This window comes from Dipodomys spectabilis, unplaced genomic scaffold, assembly GCF_019054845.1.
Source record: "Dipodomys spectabilis isolate Male_0828 unplaced genomic scaffold, ASM1905484v1 ptg000019l, whole genome shotgun sequence".
In the NCBI taxonomy this organism is placed as follows: Eukaryota; Metazoa; Chordata; class Mammalia; order Rodentia; family Heteromyidae; genus Dipodomys; species Dipodomys spectabilis.
In genome coordinates this window covers 18,886,997-18,913,129 of record NW_024870696.1, presented here as the reverse complement: position 1 = coordinate 18,913,129, position 26,133 = coordinate 18,886,997, and the positions used below count along the sequence as shown (strand labels likewise).

General features: G+C 38.9%; 1 protein-coding gene across 5 annotated transcripts in view; it reads left to right on the top strand.

Annotated features, from left to right (window-relative positions):
• The first annotated feature begins 733 nt into the window (after window positions 1-733).
• Rabgap1l (RAB GTPase activating protein 1 like) overlaps window positions 734-26,133 on the top strand; it is a 466,677-nt gene continuing 441,277 nt past the window's right edge. For all 5 annotated transcript variants that reach the window (XR_006146840.1, XM_042674520.1, XM_042674521.1 and 2 more), the window contains exon 1: window positions 734-879. The gene's annotated coding sequence lies outside the window, so the exon portion shown is untranslated. The remainder of the gene's footprint in view (window positions 880-26,133) is intronic.

Sequence of the window (26,133 nt, the reverse complement as noted above, 5' to 3'; positions counted from 1 at the left end):
TTCAAGAATCATCAGTACACTACTGGTAGCAAAAAGAGCTACCTAGATGGTACCAAAGGAGAAAAAGATGCACACGAGGGTACCGTGTCTCCATGTAACTGCACAATATCGCTCAGCTTTATCTCCTCTTTCCCCATGCATTTCCCTCGTCTTCAGTCTCTTCAGAGTGCTCACTAGGCGCCACAGCTTGAAAGAAGGGCAGAAAGGGATAAAGGGGAAAAGTTCCTGTTCTTGGAGGTGACTCCCCGGATCACGACCCGGCCCTGAGATCGGAAAACATGTAAACCAGGTTTTCTGAGCCAGGAAACCACCTTCCCAAACGGAGCGCTCAGAAACTCAGCGACTGCTCCGCGGGACTTCAGTCCACTTGGCTGGAGCTGGCTGGCGGGCGCGGGCTCCCTGGGAGCTGCTTCCCAGGAGCTGGACTCTCCCGCTCCTTCGCGCGCGCGTCCGGGTTCATTCAACTCAGGCTCCGGCAGGTTCGGTTCTAGCACTCTGGATGCTCTCGGGCCAATCCTGCCAGGCGGGGCGGTGCTCGCGCGCACGCGCGCACGCGCCGCGGCCGCGGCGGCGGGCGGGGGAAAGGCGCCTTTGCCCTCGTGAACGCGCACGCCGCGCCAAGAGGCCCAGACGCGCGCGCTCCCGATTCCCCTCCTCCTCCTCCTCCTCCTCAGCCCGCCCCCACCCTCGCCTCTTCCTGCCGGGCGGTCTCTCCCTCCCCTCCCCTCCGGGTTCCCTCCGCCCCGCTCCCTCCGCCCTCCCTGGGCTCTGAGGCGGCGGAGTGAACGGGACGGGCCCGGCCGCCGAGCGCCGAGCGGCGGGTAGGACGCCTGGCGCCTGACAGAGTTGTTGTTCCGGCAGCGTCCGCGGAGACGTGAGGTGAGGCGGGGGCGGCCCTCCTGAGGGGCCCGGGGCGGCCCGGCGGCCGGGAGCGGCGGTCCGTGTGCGTCGGCCGCGGGGTACTGGCGTCCAGGCTGGTCCTGGAGCGCGGTTGAGGCGGGGGCCCGACCCGGGACCGGGATGCGGAGGACCGTGGGAGGAGGATACCGGGCGCCTTCGGAACTGTCGGCCGCCGCCCGGACGCCGCGGCGGTCTCCGGTGGCGGCTGTTCGCGGCCCGGGCGGGCGCGGCGCCCCTCACCTGGGGGCGGGGTGGCGGCCGGGCGGCCCGCGCCTCGGGCTGTGCCCTCCTGACACCGCCGCCGCCCGCGGCCGTGCGGCGGCTGCGGAGTTCGCCGTCCCCGCGGGCCCGCGTCCGGAGGCGGGGCGCGCGGGGGGGGGGGGCGTGAGGCTGCCGTGTTTTCTTACCCTCGTGCGGCTTCGGTGACCCGGTGTGTCTCCTACGCCGGGCACTTCTGCTCCGCCGCTGCGGATGCTTGTGGTTTCGCAGTCTGGGACGGGCCGTGTCTTGGGCAGATCTCTACCTGCCGAGAACGCCCCGCGTTAAAGTTGACTGCCTGGGCGGTGGCCTTCCCGCCCCCTCCCCTCCTCCTCGCTCCCCGCCCGGCCCCAGGTTGGGAGTGTGGGGCGTCCCGATTACTGAGTCAAAGTTTCTGCGACCGGGCTAGTACTTTGCACTGGTCGCCAGCTGTGCAGTGCGTCAGCTCGTGGAAAGGGGCCACCGGCCCGCGCGAGTGGCCGGGAGTAACTGACGGGGCCCCGGTCCCATCCCGGGCCAGTGTGTGCGTGCGGGAGCTTGGGTATCTTCCCCAGAACTTCTCAGATCTATCTATCGTAGAAAACGAACTGACATTTAACTGGGCACTTGGCAGGACTGATGGTTTCGTGTAAACTGAAATGCTAACCCCATGACATTAATAGTTAAGGAGCCCGTTTGCTTGCTTGACAGATTTCGGGGATGTTCGGGAACTGATTTAAAGGTTCACATTTTTTTTTTTTTTTTTTGCTCAGTAAGGTTTAGGAATTAAAAAAAAAAAACACATTCAAACTTTCTTACATATGCTAGGACGTAAATAATTGTGACAGTTAAGAAAACACAATTTCATGAGGGCCTTTTGACGTTACTCAAAGTAGTGTTTACATGTAGTGTCTGTTGCACTTCTATAGAATATTCATTAGTGAAGATGTCAGATGATAGGGACATGAAGTCTGTGGTCTTCTGGGAACTGAATTTTGCCCGTGAAAAACAATTGGTCCACAAGCTACTAGTCCTGGAAAAATGGCCCATGATTTCTTATCTTAGTAGAGCATTACACATAAAACTGAAAATGAGATTACAAAGAAGAAAGGCTAGATGAGTTTAATGTGTACATTATCATCAGATTATACTAAAAATTCACTTGTTCCAGAAGTGAAGACTGAGTTAGGCTGGTATTTTTACCAAGGCAATTCAAGATGTGATCTAGCATAAGAAGGGGGTAAGATTGATGGGCACCATGTATACATATTTGGAAATATCACAATGACCCCCCCCTTTGAACATTGAACAAAGATGTGACTGAGCATTATTTTATTACTAAATCAACTGAGAGAAATAGTAGTGAAGGGCTTATCTGTAAACATATATGTAGATTACATTGTAATTTAGAGCTGGAAAGAAGGTAGTAGGTCCCAGTACTATTGATGTAAACAGTAAACATAAAAACCGACCAGAAAAGGTATGATTGTAAATGCATAAAGTTTCTTTTTTTTCTTTGCCAGAATTATTCAATGGAAATTTCTGTATATTACTATTGTGATCTTTGGAGAATGTTCATATGTTTGAGAATTATTTCACAGTTCAGATAATTATTTTTTCTTAATTTGAGGTTATTATTTGTTTTCATATGAAGCAGGAGTTTTATGCTTTTTAGCTCACCAATTCTAAGTTGGTGACCTTTAAAAACTTGTACTTAAGGTTTTCTTTTTTTTGCCTTAACTCAGACTTGAAATTGCTTAATTATGGTATATTTATTTGAACTCTTAGATGATATTGCATTAAAGTTGAAAGTCCTGAGATAGAGCTCAGGAAGAGTGCTTGCCTCACATGGGTGGATTCCTGGGTTCCCTTGCTAACTCTTCAAAACAAAATAAAACAAAATGTATTTAAGTTCTTGTATCCATTTTTTTTTTTTTTTTGGAGTAGTCAAGGAATTCTGTTGTGGGAGAGACAAGGAGACTTTAACCTAATGACTTTGAAGAGAGTAGTAGCTAAGTAGCAAAATTGTATATTGGGAGTGTAAAACTGAGACTATATTCCAGCCTACTACTGTATTTAAGTAGAATTGTTATTATTTAAGTGTATTGAGTGGAAAAGGGGGTTTGGGAGTTAAAATGGATACTGTAACCTGTGGGATTCCAAACCCAGTGCTCTTTTTTTCTTAGTCTCATAAGATTTAATTAGTTGCCTCCTGCTTGTAACTCTTAACTTATATAAATGGGTCAGTTCTGGGGTCTAAGGAAAGACAACTCAGATTTCTTTATGGAGATTTTCTTATGCACATTTTCATGGCTGAATGGAAGCAGAGAAAGGTTAGACCTGAGCCTGTGTTGTTAGGACATCCTCAGTTTTTTAAAATGTTATCATGTGTATTTGTATATTTAGATTATGGAGAATGATATTGATTGGTTTCTAGCTTTTCAAAGAAGGGAATAATTTTTTTCCTTTTTTTCCCCTTCAGTATTGGGGATTCTTAGGGCCTCACACTTGCTAGGCAAATGGGAGCTCTGCTCCCACTCTTTTCCCTTTTAGTTTGCATTTCAGATATGTCTTTTGCCTCAGCCAGCCTTGGATCTCCATCTTCTACCTCTGTCTCCAAAGTAGCTGGGATTATAGGCCTGTGCCACCCTGTGCCATCCCTGGGGAATATTTTTAACTTTGTAGTTATTATTTGAATTGGGCATAAGTATGTGGACATCAGTAGACCCTAATAAGGAAGAGTTAATGGAATTCAGCAGAACTTGTGTCTCAACATTCTTTTTTTATACTTCATTTACTTTCTTTTCATATTGTTATTTCTCAAATAACAACATACCACAGTTGCTTGAGTATAGCAAGTTCATATTCATTCCTTTTTTTTTTTTTTGGTTATCATTTGGTGTTTTTTTTTAGTGTAAATTTTTGGGATTTTCCTGGGAAATTTTTGGGCATATATTCAGTTGATTTATAGTTAGATTTTGGCTACAGTTAATTAGTGTACTTGCAATAATGAGCCCTTTTGTTTTCTAAATAACAATAAAAATAGAAAACACAATTCTTTATAAAAATACTCATGAAAAAAAAAATCTAGTTTCAGTCTGTGTTGTTGTGATAGATATAGTATAGCCAAGAATATATTCAAGATACTTCTTTGCTCCTCACTCACTTTAGTATGCTTAAATAAAAAGCAAAAACAAACAAACTTATTTTTTACCCAAAGCCTGATTTTCTTAATGTCAGGTTTGACAACTGTTTGCTGAACCGTTATTTCTTCTTGCCTATTCACAATTCAACAAATACTACATGGCTCTAATTTATTGCAAAAACAGTCTGTAGGTAGGTAGGGTATTCTTATTAACAAAGGTCTCATTGACAGGTACATGCTAGTGTGTTGGGGAATTTGAGAAACATCAACAATGGAATATTTTTTTTTTTTTTTTTTGAAACAAGGTCTATGTAGCCCATGCTGGTCTTTAACTCCAACTCATAATTATCCTGCCTCAGCCTCCTTAATGTTGGAATTATAGATGTGTATTACCATACTCAGCTGAAAAATTACTTTTTTTTCTTAAGTGTGGTAGTAGTATTTGAACTCAGGGCTTTTCACTTGCCGGGCTGATGCTCTGCTGTTTGAGCTATGTCCCTAAGCCCATTTTACTTTAGTAAGTTTTTGTTTGATTTTTTTTTTTTTTTGTCATTCCTGGGGCTTGAACTCTGGGCCTGGGCACTGTCCCAGCTCAATGCGAATGCTCTACCACTTGAGCCACAGCGCCACTTCTGGTTTTCTAGTGGTTTATTGGAGGTAAGAGTCTCATGGACTTTCCTGCCTGGGCTGGCTTTGAACTGTGATTGTCAGATCTCAGCCTCCTGAATAGCTAGGATTGTAGGCGTGAGCCACCAGTGCCTGTGCTTTAGTAAGTTTTTGAATAGGATCTTACATTTATGCCTTAACCATGATTCTTGCACATAGCTGTCACATTACCACATCCAGATTTTTATGAGATAGAGTCTTGGGCTGGTCTTGAACCATGGTCTTCTAGATACTTCCTGAGTAGCTAGCTAGGATTATATAGGCATGAGCCACTGTACCTGCCCTCACTGCTACCAAAACTTCACTTCTACTGTACTTCTTCTTTATACCGTGCAGTAGAGTAGGGTATGGATACAACTATCAGAATCACTTAGATTTCCTTTCTTCTTCTAATTATGGACACTCTGTTTCCCATTGCTACTAGGCATAGAGTTAAACACAGGATGAGAGCCTTACTAGACGAAATTCCTACTCCTTGAAATTGATTTGTTTCCGGTGATATAAATAAGCATCTGTTGCACTTATTTTTGTTTTTTTGTTTTTTTGGTCCGGTCGTCGGGCCTGAACTCTGGGCCTGGGCGCTGTCCCTCTGCTCTTCAGCTCAAGGCTAGCGCTCTGCCACTTGAGCCACAGCGCCACTTCCGGCTTTTTTCTTATGTGGTGCTGAGGAATCAAACCCAGGGCCTCTGGCATGCAAGGCAAGCACTCTACCACTGAGCCACCTTCCCAGCCCCTGCACTTATTTTTGAAGAGAAATAGTGATTGTGATGAAGAGCTAACTAAGAATAAGCTTATGAAAGGTATTACGAGATGATTGTTCAGCTAAATATTTTTTAAACTTTTGTGAGTTACAGTAAGAAATGCATTTTGTGTTTTGCTTCAGCACACAAATACACATGCTCACATGCACATGTGTACACACAAAAAATTGGAAGAAAAGACTGTTGAGAAATATTCCTTATCTTTATAGGTCTCTGTTGAGTAGTCTTAGGCTCACTTGAAAGAGCAGTTGTGCATATCTCTTCTCCCCTAGTCCCATGTTCAGTGATAACAAGGTGTAGTTTGAAACTGGTCATAGTGAGAGAAGTTACACTAGAGAAATCAGCAAATGGTACAATTGCCCCTCCATCGCTAGTTGTTAAAACATTTATTACGTTATTGCCTATAACCCACTTTGATATATTTTTAAAATTTTATTTGAAAATGCTAGATTTTAATCCCTTAAATTAATTTTACATACAACTAATGAGTAATAGTATAAACAACAGTTTCAACAAAAATCACACAACAAATTTAGCCCACACTTGTAACTTTGCAGCAGAAAATACTACAAGCCTGTAGACAGCATCAAATTAGCAGAGCAGGAAACAGTTTTGAGTCTTTTCAATGATTTTTTTTTAGAATGTCATTTCTAAATGAGTGGGTCTTAATTTTCTTGGGCAGGTCTGGTTCAGACAGAAAGTCAGTTCATGCTGATTCATAGCTAAGGTGACTAGCTTCAGAATTTAGTGTTGTGAAGCACATCCATTTGTAAGGAATTGATGGAATCTTTTACTTTTTATTTTTTGAGTCCGGTCGTGGGGCTTAGGGCTTAGGTGCTGTCCCTCAGCTCTTCAGCTGAAGGTTAGCGCTCTACCACTTGAGCCATAGCGCCACTTCCGGCTTTTTTCTTTTTGCTTATGTGGTGCTGAGGAATTGAACCCAGAGCCTCATGCATGCAAGGCAAGCACTCTACCACTGAGTCACTTTCCCAGCCCTGATGGAATCTTAACTCCAAGAACTTTCTGGAATTTTAGTATTTATGTATTTGATATCCTACAATATTGAAGATGTTCTAAAATACTGGATAGAACTGGAACTTAATCTTATTCCACAGAAGAATTGGGAGGCAGAAATGAAGCTGAGAGTAAGTTGTTTCTGTTAATCTTACTGAAGCAATTCTCGTTTATATTTGTACAGACTTTACACTTTTTTTTGTTGTTGTTGGTCATGGGGCTTGAACTCTGGGCCTAAATGCTGTCCTTCAGCTCAAAGCTAGCACTTTACCACTTGAGCCACCGTGCTACTTCTGGTTTTCTGAGTGACTTATTGGAGATCAGAATCTTACAGACTTTCCAGCCCAGACAGGCTTTGAACTGGGATCCTCAGATGTCAGCCTCCTGAGTAGCTAGGATTACAGGTTTGAGCCACCGGACCTGGCTGAGATTTCACACTTCTAAGTAAAGTGATATACAGTTAATTTTATAAGCCTTGCTTCTCTTTGTCTTGCCATTTCTGCAAAGGTAACAAAGTGTTGTCCATGTGAAAACACACGCGCATGCACACCCCACCCACCACTTTAATAGCTCATCACTGAAGTTTGTAAAAAGTTTTGGAAATCTTAGTCATAAAGTTGCCGTAGTATATAACTACTTGGTTGGTAAAAGTCAAGAGTTTTGGGAAGAGCCTTGGTTCTACATTAGGAATTGTGCCATTGTCACACTATTTGCTTCATTTTTTTAAGCTTTTGATATGTAAACTACATTGTCATCTCATTTCAGAAAGTTTCAGTAGGGCTGGGAAGGTCGCTCAGTGGTAGAGTGCTTGCCTTGCATGCATGAGGCCCTGGGTTCGATTCCTCAGCACCACATAAGCAAAAAGAAAAAAGTCGGAAGTGGCACTGTGGCTCAAGTGGTAGAGTGCTAGCCTTGAGCTGAAGAGCTAAGGGACAGCGCCCAGGCCCAGAGTTCAGACTCCATGACCGGACTCCCCCCTCCCCCCCAAAAAAAAAAAAAAAGTTTCAGCAGACTTCTATAAACTTTTTCCACAAGGTAGCACACTCCAAGTAGCATGATAAGAGTTTAGGTTTAGATGAAGCATGCCCCAGATAACCTCACATAAGTTGACTCAAGTAGCTAATCAAGTCACTATAGTTCCTTTTTTTCTTCTCTTTTTGAGACATTTTAGATTTCACAAATTAAGGTCCTTAGGATTCATTAATTTTTTAAAACTGTACTACAGTTTTTTGTGGCATAAAATATGTTGGTGACTTCAATCTCTATGATCATTTTTCAGAGGTATAAAATTATGTGTGAGTATGACTGTATATACACAGAATAGGAGCTGAAATTTGTGGTGACATTTGTCAAGTGACCAAAAGCAAATGCCATGTAAAGTATTCACAAATGTGAAAGTCATTCAAACCCAAAAGGTTTTTTTGGTATGTCATATTTCTAGGAAAGAATCACATTTTAAAAGGAAAATATGGCTTTTATTCGTATACCAGTGAAGCATTACTCAGCCTTTTCTTACACCCATTTTATGTCCTCAAATCAGACTTTTACTACAGGAGATGAAAATGTTAAACAGTGTTTTAGAAAAGATACAAGCCTCGGGGCTGGGAAGGTGCTCAGTGGTGGAGCGCTTGCCTTGCATGCATGAGGCCCTGGGTTCGATTCCTCAGCACCACATAAGCAAAAAGAAAAAAGCCAGAAGTGGTGCTGTGGCTCAAATGTTAGAGCACTAGCCTTGATCTGAAGAGCTGAGGGACAGTTCCCAGGCCCAGAGTTCAGGCCCCACGATTGGACTCTTCCCCCCCCCCCCCCCCCAAAAAAAAAGAACAAACTATTTCAGTTTTTAATACTAGAGTAAATGAGTCATTTAAAAACAAATACAAGCCTGTGTTTTTCACTTGTAAGGTTAAAGAGACACATAACTCCAACTTTTGATAAATCAGGAAATGTTTATCTGTGTTAAAGATGTTGTGTTTGGCTAGGTGCTAGTGGCACATTCCTGTAATCCTAGCTACTCAGGGGTGTGAGATCAGAGGATCTAAGTTCAAAGCTAGCCTGGGCAGAAAAGCCAACTATACTCCATCTCCAAAATAACCAGCAAAAGCTGGGCTGGAGGCATGGTTAAAGTGGTAGCACACTAGCCTAGCAAGTGCAAGGCCCAGGTCCAAACCCCAATACCACCCTTCCCCCTCAAGAACTTGTATTTGTTGTTTTGAAACCCTCTATTAATAATATGGTATAAATTAGTTATGAGGATGGTTATATGCTTGTTCTGTCTCTCCCTCACCCCCTTTCCTCCCTCCTTTTCCCTTCCCTCCCCTTCCCTCTCCCTTCCTCTCTTAGCACCACTACATCTGGCTTAAGTGTTTCTTAAAATAGTATATTTCTTTGTAAATTTATCTTAATATAAAACTATGATTATATTTCATTTCTACTTTAGTGAAAAATCAACTATTGGAGGAAGCCTGTTCATATGCTGACAGACAGTATTCTTTCTGAGGTTCTTCTAGAGTTCTTTTGTTGTTCAGCAGCTATTTGCCACCAGACCTCCCTCATTCATTTATCATTGTATTTCCCCAGAGCTCTTCTTTCATGAACTATATATAGTCTTTTATTTTTAAATTCTAGTCTTACATTTTCCCTGTTATCCATAGTCATGGTTTGAATTAATGTTGTTATTTGTTTTTTTCCCCAGACTTGCTATGCAAAGATCCATTACTGAGTTATTTTATCAAGTTATTCTGAATGGTAATTGAATATCTTCTTTGCCCTTAATATTCTCATATCTATAATAGTAACCAAGCTTCCTGGTAAAGTTAACAGGAAAATAGAATTAGATACTATATTTGGATCCTAGGACAATCTATTTGCCCAAACTAGTAAAACTACAAAAAAAAAATTTCTGCATGAATTATGTGGGCCCATTTTTCATTGAACCTTGGCCTCTTAAATTTTTAAGATTACATTTAATGTGACGTTTATATTTCTTGTCAACATTACCAAAAGTTTTGGTAGATAAAACAGATTGGTTCTGTTGCAGTTGGTGGCACAAAAATAAATTGGCCATTTCTACCATTTGAAGGTATTTGATAATTTTTAAGGATAATCTAATGATAGATTAGAGAAATTAGTTGATCAGTTATTTACTTCTCATTCTGAATATGCATTCCACTGTCTTTGGTATGTGCTAACTTTATTATATTCCACTGAGATTTTGATCTAAGGAGAAAGCTTAGACATTTTTCAACTTTTTAGAATTTCACTTAGAAGAAAGTAAACATAGTAACTCTTAGAAATTGTTGTTGTCAAAGGGATGGGGAAAAGATAGTGCGTAAAATGCAAATAGCTTGATTGTACTTACAATATAAATCAAACACAAGATCTTAGTTTCTTTTTTTTCCCTTTTTTTTTTGGTCTGTTGTGGGGCTTGAACTCGGCTGCCTTTCAGCTCTTCAGCACAAGGTGAGTGCTCTACCACATGAGCCACAGTACCACTTCTGGTTTCTGGTGCTTAATTGGAGATAAGAGTCTCCTAGACTTTCCTGCTGGGCTGGCTTTGAACCCTGATCCTCAGATCTTAGCCACCTGAGTAGCTAGGATTATAGGCGTGAGCCACTGGTGCCTGGCCATCTTAGTTTCTTAATCTAGTGCTCTTTTGAGACTCAGAGAATGTGTATTTTGTCTAAAGTTTTTTTTTTTTCTTTTTGGTTGGTCCTGGGGCCTGAACTCTGGGCTTGGGCGCTGTCCCTCAGCTCTTCAGCTCAAGGCTATCGCTCTACCACTTGAGCCACAGTGCCACTTCTGGCTTTCTCTGCTTATGTGGTGCTGAGGAATGGAACCTAGATCATGCATGCAAGGCAAGCACTCTACCACTGAGCCACCTTCCCTGCCTTGTCTAAAGGTTTTTTACAGTTTGTATGAAAAATAATAATGAAAGGAGCCAGGCAACAGTGGTTTCATGCCTGGAATCATGGCTACTCAAGATACTGAGATCTGAGGAACATAGTTTAAAGCCAGTCCAGGCCAGGAAGTTTGTGAGATTCTTACCTCTTTCTTACTCACCAAAAAGCTAGAAGTGGAGCTGTGGCTCAGAGGGTAGAGCATAAATCTAAGGAGAGCACAAAGCCTTAAGTTCAAGTCTTCATACCCGTCCCTTCACCCTTGGCAATAGAGGCTTGGGAATGCTAGCATGGAGAAGATGCTGCAGAAAAAAAAAAATTCTCAGTCTCACTAGTAACTAGGATAATAAGGAAAAGAGCTACTTAAAAAAACTAATTTATGTCTTCCCCCCAATACCCAAATCAATTTTTTTTTACCCATTTCATCTGTTGATATGCTTTGGTAGTGTTTTCCACTTCTAGGATATTTGTGAATAATTCTGTAGAATTTGAATGCAGATGTCTAGGAAGTTCTGATTTTATTACCCACTAGAGGGATTCATGTCTGTAGCAATTTTCATTGCCACCAACAGTGTACAGAGGTTCCCTTTTCTCCATAGCTTTGTCAACACTTAGCTTTTTGATAATATAGCTATCCTAATAAGTGTGAAGTGGTAGCTCATTTTAGTTTTTATTTGCCTTTCCCTGATGATTAGTGATTATTGAACATTTTCATACCTGTTAGCCATTGATATGTCTTCTTTGGAAAAGTATATATTCAGATTCTTTGTCCATTTTATTATTGAGTTGTTTGTTTTTTTCCTTTTTTTTTTGCCAGTCTTGGTTTGAACTCCGGGCCTTGGGTGCTGTCCTTGAGGCTTTTTGTGCTCAAGGTTAGCATTTTTTTTTAAATCAGTTTTTTGTGGTGAAAATACTGTACAGAGGGGTTGCAGTTACATGAGCAAGGTAATGAGTACATTTCTTATCAATCATTGTTGCCTCCTCCTTTGTTTTTCCCCTACCATCCTCCCCCCCTCCCCCCCATGGCTAACACTTTTCACTTGAGCCATAGTGCCACTTCTGGCTTTTTCTGAGTAGTTTTTTGGCAATAAGAGTCTCATGGACTTTTTTGCCCGGGCTGGCTTCGAACTGCAATCCTTAGATTTCAGCCTCCTGAATAGCTAGGATCACAGGTGTGAGTCATCAGTGCCTGGCTTTTTTTTGGCTTTTAAGTTATGTGTGCTTTTTAAATATTTTATTTATTAGCTCTGATTGGTATATTTAGTTTGCACATATTTTCTTCTAATCCATTGTATGCCACTTATTTATATAATATTTTCTTTGCTAGGTAGGTGCTATTTAGTTCTGTTGTCTTCATTTCTTTCTTTTTGCTTTTGTTACCTGAGTTTTTATTGATAGTCACCATCCCCATTTCTAGTGTGAACACAAGGAGTTTTGCTCTGTGTGTTTTCTTCTTGGAATTTTATGGTTTTAGCTATTATGTTTGGCTTTTTAATCCATTTTAACAGACATTCTCTAAATGTAAAAAAAAAAAATACTTTTATGCCAGTCTTGGAGCTTGAACTCAGGCTTGGGCCCTGTCCCTGAGCTTTTTTTCTCAGGGCTAGCACCCTACCACTTGAGCCTTGGTTCCACTTCCGGGATTTTGCTGGTCAATTGGAGCTTAAGAGTCTCAAGGACTTTCCTTTCTGGGCTGGCTTTAAACTTTGATTCTCAGATCTTAATGTCCTTACTAACTAGAATTACAAGTGTGAACCACTGGCCCTTGGCTCAATGTCAACTTTTTGTATTTAGGTTGAACAAAAGTTTATAGTTGCCTGAGTAAAACGTAACGTAGTCCCTTCCTTTTTTTCTTCTTGAGCTAAAAAGATATTTTATAGGGTATGTCAATAAAATGCTTAATTTCTTGCCACATGATTGGTACTTTCTACTTTTTTACGACTTCTCTTTGAATTTGGATTTCCTGAGTGTGCATTTTCAGAAGAACGTTAATTCATATTAGAAATATGAAAGGTCATTTTTATTTTATGGAGTGTGATAACTATGACTTCTTATGCATTTGGTTTCCTTCTGCCATTGTTTTATTCCACATACATTTATTGAGGAAGTATATGAATTTTGTGCTAGAGAAGCAGACATGAGAGACAAGAGCTAACAGTCATATTAAGGAAATGGGTTCAGACTAGCAAGGATGGAGTACCAAGGATGTGCCTTATGTGTAAAAGGTACCACTACCTGAAATTCCAGGGTTGACTTTAAAGAAGGGAGGAGGGATGTTTTAGATACATGGGAATTTGTTACTGTATGTTTACCTATATTTTTAATTTTTGAAAATATTTTAATTATCTTCAATTAGTTGTACAAAGGAGTTGCCATTCAATAAAGCAGTTTATAAATACAGTATATGCTTTCCTATCTTGACTCAGTGGTAGCTGTTCATCTCCCTGAAACTGCAGAAACTTACAGAGAAATTCCTTATAATGAAAGCCCTTTAGGTATTTCTCTAAGAGCTTGCTTATTTTTTTATTTTATTTTATTTTATTTTTTGTTGGTTGTGGGGCTTGAACTATGGGTCTGGGCACTTTCCCTCAGCTCTTCAGCTCAAGGCTAGTGCTCTACCACTTGAGCCACAGGGCCACTTTCGGTTCTCTAGTGGTTTATTGGAGATAAGAGTCTCACGGACTTTCCTGCCTGGGCTGGCTTTGAACTGTGATCCTCAGATCTCAGCCTCCTAAGTAGTTAGGATTACAGGTGTGAGCTACCAGCACGTAGCTGAGCTTATTTTTATTTCTATCTGCCAACGTCCCATTTAGATATTTATAAAGTCATTTTTGGTATACAGAATTACCAATCTAGGCAGATGAGGTATTTCATTTGATAATGTGTGTCCGTCATGTTTTAAATGATTTCCTGGGCCTTATATGGTCCCAGAGCTGGATGTTATTCACAGCTGTTTCTCACCCAGAGAAACAGAGCCAACAGAGATAGATATTTACATAGATAAGTAGATAGATAGGAGAAGGGATTTTTTTTTTTTATAGGAATTGGCTTAGCTCATTAGGAGGCTGAGGATTTCTTTTAGCTGTAGAACCTGGGAAGCAGAATATTATGGCTAGGTTTGAGGCTGAAAACTTGATACCGTGAGGTTCTAATGTTTAAGGTAGGGTATGGGTATCTTAGCTCCAGAAGAGAAAGGAAGAGAGATAAAAAAGAACAGAGGGAGAATAACAGAATGAAAGAATGAGAATTTGTTTTTCCTCTGCCTTATCTTGGCCTTCAACTAGTTGAATTGTAGCTGCCCTCATTAGGGGAGAGATGGTCTTCATGTCTCAGTCCATTGATTCAGTTGCTCTTTTCCTTAGCCTAGTCACATCTAAAATTAACCACAGCCATATATTTTTGAAGTATTAGAGTATTTGTGTTAGAAAGATTTTCTATATAAAATAGGATGAAAACTAGATAAGGTATACTTAGTTTAGTTACTGAACTGTATACTTGAAATGATTTTTTTCCAAAGATTTTGAATAACCTATTTAATTTTCATATATACACACAAACATATATATAAATGGCATATGTAGAACTATTGATTTCATACAGTACTGGACATAGCTTAGTGTGCTGTGAGAAAAGCCACCTTTTCTATAAAAGTAGGTTACTTCTTTTTTGTCAGCCTTGTGAGAATTATTTTTCTTAATGTTCCTGCTTTGGCCTCCTAGCTTGGCTCTTTATGCTATTCTGCTAAGACAGTATCAGCAAGTAAACAAAGTAGCAGAGGGTTTGAGTAATGAAGACACAACTAAGGTTGTTCAAAAACAATAGCTGAGGGTGTGAGTAATTAAGATTGTTAATCTTGGGTTGGGAAGGTGGCTCAGTGGTAGAGCACTTGCCTTGCATGCATGAGGCCCTGGATTCGATTCCTCAGCACCACATAAGCAAAAAGAAAAAAGCCGGAAGTGGCTCTGTGGCTCAAGTGGTAGAGCACTAGCCTTGAGCTGAAGAGCTGAGGGACAGCACCCAGGCCCAGAGTTCAGGCCCCATGACCGGACCCCCCCCCCAAAAAAAAAATTGTTAATCTTATTTTATAGTCTTTTAAGGGTTATGTAAATACATGGAACCCTCTTCAAATTAATCAATCTTGAGTGGATTTTGAATTTGAGCTTAGCCAATTTGAGCAGAGAGTCAAGGCCTATCATATTAAGGTTAAAAAGTGTGCATCCTGTCTGCTGTCTGTGTTTGCTTGCTTGGGATTTTGGCTAATGTTACACCCTTATGTACAGAAGTAAATTTTACCTTGCTGAGACAGTTCTTTGTTTTCATGTTTTCAGCTGTACTCAGGTGGTTCTTGGAGAGTATGTTTATAACAATTTTTTTTCTTTTTCAGCAGGACAAATTTTTTTTTTGTTCTTTGTTTTCTTATCTTTAGTTGTGACCTCAGTGGTTCTTGTAAATCATATTTCTAACATGTAGTATTTATTTACATTATTTATTTAAGAGAATGGAAGAACTCAGTGCCTCAGGCCAGCTTTGAACTCAGAATCTACCTGTTGTAATCTCAAATATGGGATTAAACTTGTGTGCTACTGTGACTAGCTTTCAGTATAGTGTTTGTTATATAATTGTGGCCAAAAGTTTGTTGTCTATAAAAGACATTACAGTTCTTGACTACTTGGATAAATATTTTTAGAGAGCCATGAACCAGGCCATCTTTTTACTCTGCATAGCATGTAGTTGAGGTGTCAGTATACCTATTAGTTTGAAAGAATAAACTGTTAGCAAGCATTCATAAGTGTTCTCAGAGCATCTTGGAATGTCCATTCTTGCATTGAACTATATGTTTTTTTTGAGAGATAAAAGTGTTTTCTTTATAATTCAGAAATTGTTCTACTCTGGGTTTGAATCTTGGCTGTGTGATAATTGAGGAGGTTATCTTTAAAACTGGGATAGTAGTACTTAAGTGCTTGGTGTTACTTATTTTGAATATGTTAATGAATGTAGAGGAGATGTAGTACAATACCTGTTATTCTTAAATTCCAATAACTAAGCCAGAAGCAGGTGATCCAGTCCCAGGAGGCTGGGACTCTGAGGATTATGATCCATAGCTAGTCTGGGCAGAAAAGTCTGCTATATTTCATCTACAATTAACTAGCAAAACTAAGTAGCCATCAGTTTACAGTACTATGATCTTTGAGATGAGTGGCAGCAAATTATTTGGTTTACAAATTAGATTGCTAGTTTGAAAGTTTTCTCTTGTCTTTATGAAATTTGTGTTTGTGATGGCGTTTGGTTTTTAATAGTCATGAATTTCATTTGATTTTGTTTATCATGGAAAAATTTTATTTCTTTTTTTTTTTTTTTGTGAGGATACTGAGGCTTGAACATAGGGCCTGGGTGCTGTTCCTTAGCTTTTTTCAAGGATGGCACTTCCATCTTTTTGGTGGTATATTGGATATGTCTTGTGGACTTCCCTGTCCAGGAGGGCTGCGAATCATGGTCCTCAGATCTCAGTCTCCTGACTGGGATTACAGGAGTGAGCCACCATTGCCTGGCTTTCTTCATCAGTTGTTTTTTTTTTTTTTTTGGTCATAGAGCTTGAATTCTGGGCCTCAAGCTCGTCAGCTCAAGGTGAAAGCTTTACCACTTGAGTCACAGTGCCACTTCCGGTTTTCTGGTGGTTAATTGTAGATAAGTATCTTGCAGACTTTTCTGCCCTGGCTGGCTTTGAACCCCTATCCTCAGATCTCAGCCTCCTGAGTAGCTAGGATTACAGGCGTGAGCCACTGGTGCCTGGTGTCTTCGTAAGTTTTGATAGACAGTTTTTCTGGGTAGTCTGGGGACTTGAGTTATGTTTTCATGCCCTCCTTGCCTTTAGTGTATATCATAAAATCTGCTGTTATTCTAATAAGCTTTCAATTGTAAGTTACTTGTCCATTCTCTTTTGCAGCTTTCAATATTATTTCTTTATTCTTTATGTGTAGTCTTTTTACTGTGATATATCTAGGGGTGTTTATTCTCTGATCTTGTCTGTTTCTTGTTTACTAACCCTCTTCACACAGATTACACTTTGTTAGGTTAGGGATGTTTTCTGCCTAAAAAAGGTTATTAATGCCTTTAGTTTTGACTACTTCTTCCTTCTCCATCTCATGTTGTAAGGAAACTCATTCTTGAGAAGCTGAGAAGCTGCCACTTAAGAGGCCAAATTATTGGAGTGCTGGAGGACTGCTGGTGGACTCTTGTCTCAAAGATGAGCAGCTCTGAAAACAGCGGGTACAAAGCCTTTTATAGGCCAGAACCACACAAGGTGTTGGGAGCTAAACCTTAAAAAGTATTATACAGAAGCAAAACAAACCAGATGAGGACACTTAAACCTAACAGAAAAGCAAACCCTCTAGAGAAACCATCAGGAAAGCAAGGGCCGTTTATCTAGGGAAAGCCTAGACTCAGTCTCCTTACTTCACTCATAATTCATACATTTGATCTTTTGATGAAGTCTGAGTGGTCTTGTAAGTCTCCTTAGAGTCTTCTAGGTGTATTGTCAGTATCTTTGATGATTGATCTAATTTACTTTATCTTCAACCTCTTGATACACTTTACCTAGGCTTTCTATTGATTTTTTAAAATTTAAATTTATTTTTTTTTGGGTCCAGCCATGGGGCCTGACCTCTGGGCCTGGGCTCTGTCCCTCAGCTCTTCAGCTCAAGGCTAGTGCTCTACCACTTGAGCCACAGCGCCACTTCCAGCTTTTTTCTTTTTGTTTATGTGGTGCTTAGGAATCGAACCCAGGGCCTCAGGCATGCAAAGCAAGCACTCTACCACTGAGCCACCTTCCCAGCCCTGACTTTTTTTTTTAAAAATGTAGACAATTGAGCTTTTCATTTCCAGAATCCCAAATTGACTTTTTTTCAAGGTTCTATCCCTTTATTGAATTCCTTTGTCATATCCTACATTGAATTTTTTCCCTAGTTCATCCAAGTCTTTGTATTCTATTGTTGTTCAGATCCTTTTTGAGTTTTTTAAACATCTCCTTTATTTCATTAACTACTCTTGTTGTGGCATTGAGCTAATTGTTTGGGATTTCTTTCTCTTCACTCTCATTTAAGCCCTTTATTGTGGCATTATTGGTTTTTGCTTTCTTCATGAATTTTGTGATCTTCTGCTGTGATTTACATATCTCAGTATCCTGTATACATTCTGTTGGCAGTTTCTTGCAGCTTTATTAGGATGGAGTGATAACTGGATGGTTGTGTATGTATTGGTAGGATTGGTTTTCATTGACAAACGGATTTCAGTGCTCAAGACACTGTATGGGACTATTTCACTAGGGTGAGGATGCTTGGTTTTCAGGCTATTTAAAGTGATAGCCCTTGTGTTTGTGGCAAGTTTTTGCAAAGACCAATCATTGCTACTGCACCAATATTTTTCTATTGATTAGAGGAGAGTGTTCGCTTCGGCAGCACATATACTAAAATTGATTTAGAGGAGAATCTTTGGATCCTATAACCAATTTAAAGAAAGACTAATATAAAGATCTTCCTTAACTAGGGTAGTAGTAGGAAGGAAATAAAGGGGGATACTGCTATTTTGGGAAAATCTACCAGTTGTGAGACAGATCCTTCTTTTTTGCTGGAGAAGTTGAAATTGGTAGACACTTTGTTACTAACTCCTTTATCAGCTAGAGCATGAGTATATAACTTAGATCTATCAGTTAAATATCTTCAAGTTTGGACTGGAAGCTTGTAAGATCAAGAAAATTGAACTCCATAAAGTCCATTTGGTTATGGATAGAAATAATAACTAAAATCTCATTTTATTGAAGAAGGAACAGAGATTGTATTTTTAAGTGTTGCATCTTGACTGTTGTTGGTATAAGCTAATGCATTTGTACCCAGCAGATATAGTAGAGCAGAAATGGTGCCATCAGCGGGCAGATTCAAATATGCTTTTGGGTATGTTCTTGGCCTCTGATTCTGGTTGTTTGCTTTTATGGAGATTATTTTTTAAATGTAGTTTGCTTTACTTCTTTTTTTTTTTTTTGTGTCTGGTCGTGGGGCCTGAACTCTGGGCCTGGGCGCTGTCCCTCAGCTCTTCAGCTCAAGGCTAGCGCTCTACCACTTGAGCCACAGCACCACTTCTGGCTTTTTTCTTTTTGCTTATGTGGTGCTGAGGAATCAAACCCAGGAATCAAACTCATGCATGCAAGGCAAGTGTTCTACCACTGAGCCACCTTCCCAGCCCCTGCTTTACTTCTTAATATCAAAGAACTTTGAGAAAAACACTGTAGAGTTATGATTTAGATCTGAAGTTGAGCCTTGTGGCTTCTAAATCTGTGATTAAAATTTTCTACACATTCTTTTTTTTTTAAACTGTAAAAATACTGTACAGAGGGGTTACAATTACATGGGCAAGATAATGAGTACATTTCTTATCAAGCATTGTAGCCTCCTCCTTTTGTTTCCCCTTCCCATCCCTTTCCATCCTCCCCCACCCAATCCTTCTCCCCCCCCCCCTACCAAAGTTGTAAAGTTAGTTTTGGACACAACGATTGTACATCTCATTGTTGCAACGGGTCCACCTGTATCCCTATTTAAACCATTTGTTTTTCCCCTTCCCCTCCACAGATTATACCGACATCAAATACAGTGAAAGCAGGGGTTATACCGTGGGGGAGGGCCATACAAAGCAACAAAGACATAATCTTATAAATGTGTTAGAAACAATCGCATGAAAGAAAAAAACATTTGAATACATATCTTAGGGTTCATTTCTCTAACATCAACCTAACTGACCTTTTCTGCTTGACTCAGACATATACTGGTTATTGCAAATAAGGGAAACCATGGGACCTATGTTTCTTTGGGCCTGGCTTACTTCACTTAATAGAATTTTTTCCAAGTCTTTCCATTTCCTAACAAATGGGGCAATGTCATTCTTTCTGATGGAGGCATAGAATTCCATTGTGTATATATACCATATTTTCTTGATCCATTCATCTAGTGAGGGGCATCTGGGTTGGTTCCATATCTTAGCTATGGTCTACACATTCTTAAGTTTCAAAAACTCATTTATATTCTTATTGTTCTTTGTAATAAGGTATATACATTGTAAAATTTATGACTTCATTTCAAAACTTCATTTTATGTTTACTATATTGAGTTAGGTAATAGTCTCTCAAAGAAGATTAAATTATATAGAAAATTGTTAATCTTGAGAAAAGTTCAGATAGAGTACATTGGCAAATCAGTAGGAGGTGATCATTTGCTGTAAAAAAAATAGGAGACTTTGATATTGTATTGAAGTAACTTCCAGGTAGCTCCTTGCCATGTGGCTGTTCATGTCCCAGACTGGGTTTGATCACATCCCAAAGGATGCCACCCCATGGAGTTGCTTCCAGTTGACAAGGCCTGTGATGGAATTGCTGTTAAGAATTTTTAATTAAGGTTATTAAATTCCTTTTAATAACAAAAAAATAGGAGAGTGTGAAAAAAAAAAGCTATTGAACTGAAACTTAGAGGATTTGAAGCCTATGGATGTGGCTAGATGGTGGAGGAAAGCAAATGGAAATGCATGAACAACGGTAAATTGTTGGACATGTATATGGGGATCCTTACCATAATAGGAATTAAAATGCATATATATTCACTTAAAAATAACAGGCTTATGCTTGTCATCCTAGCTACTCCTGACCCTGAGATCTGAACATCATGGTTCAGACCCAGCCAGTACAGGAACATCCATGAGACTTTCATCTCCAGTTAAAAAGGCTGAAGTGGAGCTGTGGCTCAGGTGCTAGAGAGCTAGCTAGGTTTAAGAACAAAAGCTCAAAAGCTAGCCCCAAGACTAACACACATACATGCACACATGTTCATGCGTGCACACGCACACATGCACAGACATAAACAGTGAACATAAATAACATTTTAAAATTAGATGTAACTATGTCCCAAACAAAACAATTTAGTGGGAAGAGAGTGTTACTTTATATTTCACAAACTCTTTGATGTCTGGCTTCATAGAAGAGATGTTTTCATATTTGCTACTGCACTTGTTCTATTAAAGTAGGTTGAGGTGTGTAAGGAAAAGCTGGCTTTATTGATTGCTTATGGAGGGATTGTATTTTAATAGCTTTTGAAGACAATTTTTGATACCAATTGGAAGTTTATTCATGGTTAGTTGCCATGTGAAATCTGACATATGTTAGTGAATTCCTTATACCTTGTTATAATTCAAATGCACTACTTTGTCTTATATTATTTATACATTGTATATCTTGGATATAGTTTGTAATACTGCTAATTTAAAAAATATATTGGTTTACTGAATTTAGAAAGCATTGTTTTACTGAATTATGTAGATCATCCTAATGTGAGTATATTACAATATAAGAAGGTCACATTTGTTAGCATTATTATCAGTCTCATCTGAAAATCTTTAGGGAGAAGCAGTTAAGCTAATTTTTGTATGTAAGCTATGTTTTTCATTGGCAACTACTATTTTCAGTTATTTTCTTTGTTTACTTTCAAAAAGGTCTTATACATATTGATGTACTTATAACCATAGCTGGCTAGTTGTTCTTTCAAGAATAATGGATATTCTATAAGAAGGTGCTTAGTTAAGCTTATAACAAATAATTGCAGAAGTGCTTTTTCTTTGGGAAATTACTGTACTCAGATGTTCAGTAAAAATAATGTGTGTTCCTATTTTATCACATTCCGTTTAAAAAAGATTTGTATTCATACATTGAGATTTAGTAAAATTATTTTTATTGCTTGTTTTAAAGACAGTCTTAAGTGAAACACATACTTGCACCCTCTTCAATTAATGTGCTAGCGAAAAATACAGTGATTACCTTTAACAGAGTAAACAGCAGCACTGAAGTATGCAGTATAATTTAAGAAATCCATTATTAGGAATTTCTGTTTAGCTTCCTTCAGATAAATGTTTTTATTTGTGGATATGTCACATCAAGCTAGTGCTGTAACTTTAATACTGATATTTTGGGAAATACCCTCATTTTTATTTTGTATTTTCATTCAGTAAGAAGCTAAGAGAAAGAATTTACTCTTGTCAGGCTAAATAACATATCTGGGAGTTGAGGAATCTGACTTGGAAATGCCAACATGATTGTTTTTAATTTTAATAGTAAGTAATTAACTATTTTTTTTTGTTGGTCATGGGGCCTGAATTCTGGGCTTGGGTGCTGTCCCTCAGCTCTTCAGCTCAAGGCTAGCGCTCTACCACTTGAGCCACAGTGCCACTTCCAGCTTTTTCTGCTTATGTGGTGCTAAGGAATGGAACCCAGGGCCTCATGCATGCAAGGCAAGCACTCTTCCACTGAGCCACCTTCTCAGCCCTGTTTTTATTTTTAAAGAGATCCAATGATCCACCAGGCTTGAAGAGCCTATATGTTTATGTATAAATTCCCATTTTATAATGTTAAGTAGACAGTAGACTTCTAGTAAATATTTGAATGAGTTAATCTGTAATAGGCACATTAAAAAATTCTTTAGATCCAGGGTTTAGTATCTCATGCCTGCAAACTTTGCTGCTTGGGAGGCTGAGATTGGGTGAATTGTGATCTGAGGTCAGCCTAGCAGAAAAATTCACAAGACTCTTTGGTGGAAAAGAGCATGGTGTGGCGTGTGTGCTCAGGTGGGAAGTGAGACTGTATCTTAAAAATAACTAAAAAAGGGCTTAGGTGTGGCTCTGTGGTAGAGTACATGAGCATGTACATGAGTACATAAGCATGAGTCATTTGTAAACCTCAGAACCATTAAAAAAGTTGTTTGGTATGTTTAGAAGAAGGATTTCATCTACTTTTGAGATCGTTTTTTAGAAGTTATAATGCATCATAGTTACTCCATTTTCTCAGTCATTTATATAGATTTTTAGTTTTTGTCTACTCTTCTATATTCTTGGATTTTAAAAGACCAGTTTAAATGTTTCTTAATTCAAAGATAGAAATAACTAATTTCTCACTTCCAAGATTATTCCAGTTTTAAAATTCAGTATAGGGATGCTTTGCTTTCTTCCTTCCTTTCTTCTAGAAGTCTAGCTCCATCTCTTATAATAAATTCCACACTTTGAAGATAGAAAAAGTTTGACCCTTTGAAGTGGACTTGAGTTCCCATCTCCTTTCTGTTTCCTCATGACTCTGGTTTTTGAATGAGTTATTTAAGTCTTCTTTAATTTCCATTAATAGTTAATTTTTAAAGAGATCCAATAATCCACCAGGCTTGAAGAGCCTATATATTTATGTTTAAATTAATAAAATAATAGTTAAATAAACTAGTGACTACAAAGCTTCTGGCAGAGCAGCTGACAAATAGTAAAATAGTAACTGCTAACAGTAATAACTACTGGCTTCTGATTATATATTTACTAATGAGCAACTAGAGTTAACAAATTTAGATATTTTTACACTTGGGGGAAGATCACATAATTGTGACAGAGAGTAGAGAATATATATATATATATATATATACTATATCAAATATATATTACTCTATATACAGAGTATATATAAATAACATATTATTTAGTATATTATATAAATAATATACTATATAATGTATATAGTGCTGATTTTGGAGCTAGCACTCTACCACTTGAGCCACAGCTCCACTTACATTTTTTTGGTGGTTAATTGGACTTTTCCTGCCTGGGCTGGTTTTGAACAATGATCCTGAGACCTCAACGCTTATATGCGTGAGCCACTGGCACCTAGCTATAAATTGCTATTTCTAAGATGTTGGTGGAGAAGTTTGTCTTTTGGATATAGAATATTTTTTCTTAAACTATCTTACAAAAATGAAAATGACAAAGTCTACTTTAGTTGAAAAATAATATTTGTTGGACTTCTGAAACTCTAGAGTTGGTTTATTTGTTATTTGAGGGATTCCATGATAAATAAAAGTATATAGCACAGTCTCTTCCATATAATAAGCTTAATAAATGGTAACAGTATTGTTTATGAAAGTGTGTGTATTAGTATGTTTATGATGCATAACTGTGGCATTTTTCTTCAAATTTGAAGAAACGATCTACCTTGGACATTTAAACTTCTCTGTTTAACCTTTTCTACTTAACCTTCTCATTTAACCTTCTCTATTTCTTCACTTTTCACTTAAAAAAATACTCCTGCTGGCTTTCAGTCACATAAGAGTTAACTGAAATGAAATATAAAATGTTTGTATAAAAATAACCCATAAATGTTAGCTATTACAATTGTATACTTTTTCCTTTTTCCCTTTGGAGAGGCATTATTCCTTGGTGGAAAGAGTAGACCCTTTGGAATCTGGTGGATTGCTTTGGAGTTTGGCCTCAGCTATCTGCTCACGTATCACCGCGGTCAAAGTACTTAACCATTCTCTTCCTGTTTTGGTATCTATAAGATAATAATAGATACCTAGTAGTCTTTAGAAGTATTATAAATACATAGCTACTTAGCAAATGATGATTATTATAGAGAAGTCTAAAATGCAGGTCAACAGTATTTTCTTGGGTTGGCAAAACAAGTTATCTAGATTTTTCTGACATGGACAGGTAGCAGAACTGAGTACTTACTCTACATTCAAGTCTACTTTTTCCCGTAAAAGTTTAAGTTGGGCATCAGTGGCTTATATCTGTGATCCTAGCTACTCAGGAGGCTGAGATCTGAGGATGGTGATTTGAAGCCAGCCTGGCAGTAAAGCCTTGGAGATTCTTACCTCTTACTAACCATCAACAAGCCAGAAGTAGAGCTGTGACTCAAGTGGTAGAAAGCTAGCTTTGACAAAAAAAGTTCAGGGGACAGCTCCCAGGCCTTGAGCGCTAGTCCCAGGATGGGCCAAAAAAAAAAAAAAAAAGTAAAATCAGTGAGTGGTAGTTTAGTGCTATTGTGCTTATGCAGCCAGAATGCATATATGAGTTCAATTCTTAGTACTGCAAAAAAATAAAACACGTTTACAATAGCAGCTTAAATATTTACTTGTAATAATTTAATGTAAAATAAAAATGTACAATAGAATATACATGTATGTATGTATTCATTTATTTAGTGCCAGTCCTGGGACTTGAACTCAGGGCCTGAGTGCTGTCCCTGAGCTTATTTGCTCAAGACTAGAACTCTACCACTTGACCTACAGCTCTCATTCTGGCATTTTGGTGGTTAATTGGGCATAAGAATCCCATGGACTTTCTTGCATCACCTGGCTTCAAACCATGATCCTCAGCTAGGATTACAGGTATGATATGAGCCACCAGTGCCTGGCTCTGTTATTTATTTTTTGCCAACTAATATAAAAGAAGCATTAATTTGGACTCAAGATAAAAAGATCACTATTTTGATTGTTTTAGATGACATCTGTCCCATGTATCCTGGAAAGAAAAATATTGCTTTTAGGAGATTATTTCTAGACTTTGAATGGTTAATGGAGTCATTTGCTTTGTGTGTGTGTGCACGTGCGCACGCATGCATACCTGCCAGTACTGGGGCTTGAACTCAGAGCCTGTTCATTGTCCCTTAGCTTTTTGGCTCAAGATTGGTACTCATTCACTTGAGCCACAACCTCACTTATGGCTTTTTGGTGGTTAGTTGTAGTTAAGAATCTCATGTACTTCCCTGCCCTGGCTGGCTTCAAACCAGGATCCTCAGCTTTCATCCTGCTTGAGTAGCTAAGATTACAGTTGTGAGCCAGTAGTGCCCTGCTTTGATTTGCTCTTTTGAGGTGACTAAGTTAGAAAGTCTCTTGCCTGGACATCATAAAACCCCTAATCAAAAGTGACAGGTGATTCTTTTTTTTATTGTCTGTTGTGAAACGAGTGTCAATAGGATCAGACAGCTCAGTTCTCATTTTAGATTTGCAAATTACAGCTTTTAGAATTTACTGTGCCCGGTGACAAATATATAACAAAACAACTACACAGTGTAACACATGCTCACTGTAATCTGAAGTTACAGTAGAGTTTCTTAGGGAACTTTTATGTAGGTATGTATTTATGAAGACTGTTAGCAAAGAGTTTGATGTTTATTCAGATTTTCAACTCTCATAACTTATTCCAGTTTCTTTTAGAGAAATAAAGTAGCATACATAGAAACTTAGAATTCTTAGCACATTTTCACTTACGATAAAACTGATAGACAATAAATATTTTACACTTTTTTGAAGATTTTTATACAGGGATCTGTTTACTCAGGGCATCATGTTTTATTAGCAGGCAGTATGCTGCTGAGATACACCACTTGCCCTTGAAATACAGTGCTGTTTTTACCCTGGACAATAATTTTCCTATGTAGCTCAAGATGTTCTGGAACATTCTCCAGCCTCCCAAATGCTGGGATTAGTGGTGTATGCCATTATGCATGAGTTCTAAAGTAAGACATTACCTTTTATTTCAATTAACTTGCTGCTGGTTTTATTTTCTACCTTGAGGAATCCTATTTAGTGTTTGAATTCTCCTTTGATATCTTATGAGAAGCTTTGGAGTTTATTTTATTTATTTATTTATCTATTTATTTATTTATTCTTGTAATGTC